This window comes from Diceros bicornis, chromosome X (assembly GCF_020826845.1).
Source record: "Diceros bicornis minor isolate mBicDic1 chromosome X, mDicBic1.mat.cur, whole genome shotgun sequence".
Classification (NCBI taxonomy): Eukaryota; Metazoa; Chordata; class Mammalia; order Perissodactyla; family Rhinocerotidae; genus Diceros; species Diceros bicornis.
In genome coordinates this window covers 81,006,765-81,009,009 of record NC_080781.1, presented here as the reverse complement: position 1 = coordinate 81,009,009, position 2,245 = coordinate 81,006,765, and the positions used below count along the sequence as shown (strand labels likewise).

Genomic DNA, 2,245 nt, shown 5'->3' with positions numbered 1-2,245 from the left:
AACAGAAAGACACTATATTCCTCATATAAAAACATTAGTACAGATACCTATACTTTCTAGAAAATGATTATATACATCCTTTCAAAGAAAAATGCACCCCATTATATGGCTTCAGTGAGACTGCTTGAAATAAAATTGCTTCGGGACTACTTCCAAAAAATACTATTCCAACACTTTGCATCTTTTGTTTCAAAGTATAGATTATTGTCATTGGTACATGATCCTGCATTCTTACTTATTTGATAATATACATATAGATGGCTTTATCCCTTAATGTTCTATTGATTCATCAGCCTTTGCTGCAGTTTCATCAGTAAGATGAACAGATTGTGCCACTCTCTGTGCTCTTTAAGACTGTCCATGAGTGAGGGACACATTATCATCATCATGCATCATAAACTACAAGTCTTTACCAACAATTCCAAAGGAAACACTCTTTGTAATTAGGTCCTGCTCTGCATGAAGCATCTCTCTTAAGGCACACAGACCATGTTTGACCAGTTCATTTAAATTTCACTCCATAAACTCAGACATATATCTCTTTAAGTAAGTATTGGCTAATTAGGAATGGGCACCAATGGCCATAGCTCTGCAGTCAAAAGAGTAAGCAGATGGACAGGTTTGGAAAATGTGAGGGCCCATAACATCATAACCAGGAATAAGTAGCCCAATACCATGCAGACTCTGGCCATATTGTTGTGTTAGTATCTAGGTCTTGCTTCTAATTAGAGATATAAGACGAAACACAGGAAGAGGTCTATCAATTACAAACCTGGAATCAAAAGACTATTGGTGCATAAATTACATAACAGTCTAGCATGAGCAGTAAGCCCCACAACTAAGATATCAATATGTTTGTCAACATGGAGAATTTTTTTTCTGATGAGCTGCAAGCCCTGACTGTGTCCTCTTCAATGGAATAAACACTGCATGGGTTTTCTATTTCTAACCAACTGGCTGAACCTTGTTCGACAGATTCCATTGCATATTCAATTTGATGAATCCTGCTCTGAGGGCTCCAAACAGTGACATCATTGTCACACTGGTTGTGACACATGGTTCTGGTTGTGGGCCTGGCTGTAGCCTCCTATAAAGCTGTGGATCAAGTTATCCCATCCCCACACTTTATTTGCTATGTGCCCTTGAACCACTCTTTTAATCTTTCCATGTTAGGTTTCTTATCTGTAAAATAGGGATAATAATAACACTAATGTCATAAGTGTGCTACAAGGGTCAATTGAGTTTAGGAATGTGACACATTGGGAACTGTGCTGATATATAATAGCCCTACATAAAGGTTTGAAATCAATGGGTCACCATCACCATCATCATCATCACTATTATCATCATTATATGCTCCATTAGCAAAAATAGAACTTGGAATACAGGTACGTTAACAAATATTTGTTAAATGAATCAATAAATGAATTGCTACTGTGGGAAGAAAAAAAGGAAAATGGAGTTAATCAAATCAGGGAAGATCCTGAATGCCAATTTATGTTATTTGATCTTTATTCTGTCGACAAAGGAAAATGCACAGAAATATTTTTTTTGTTGATGCTGAAAAGAAAAATATTAAATAAATGCATGCCAATTTAGTCATTAAACTTATTTGTAAATTAATTGAGTTTATCTGTAATTTGTAACATTTTTGGCTCAGTATCACCGTTGCTTACATTTTATATAAATATTCAGGATTCAGATAAGCCATTATTGGAGTTTAAAACTGTGAGCTGAAAGAAGAAATTGTATACTTTTGCTCATTTCTAGATTATTATTTTCTTTTTGATGAAAGTCAGCTAATTTGGGTATTTCAAAAGAGTGATAGCTTTGATAGAATGTTTTCTGAACCCCACTCCACAAATTTCAGTGTATGAATGATTTATTTCTATTTTTTCAGGCATAATATTTTAGGGATAAATAAGTTTTGCCTCCTCCAAAAGTTCCATGCAATAAAATTCAAACAATTCATATTGTCTAATCTTAATATAATATCCATTTTAAGTGTGATATCCTTTTCCTGGAATAGCTACTATAAGAATTAATTCTGAAAAACACTCCATTCACTTATTTAATTTCTCTTATTTGGCTTTGCTAATGTTAATTCATTAGTAACAGAACCAAAAATCAACCCCCAAATGCTTTATTGGATTATTACTGTCTCATTAGGAAAGGAATATAATATAAACTTTAATAATTTTTTAACAAATGCTATGATACTTATCCAGATACAAAGCAGCCTATC

The 2,245-nt window shown here is 33.8% G+C and overlaps 1 pseudogene; it reads right to left on the bottom strand.

The window, feature by feature from the left end:
- Positions 1 to 348: 348 nt before the first annotated feature.
- On the bottom strand, positions 349 to 1,057 carry LOC131400306 (proteasome subunit alpha type-1-like; annotated as a pseudogene).
- Positions 1,058 to 2,245: the final 1,188 nt, after the last annotated feature.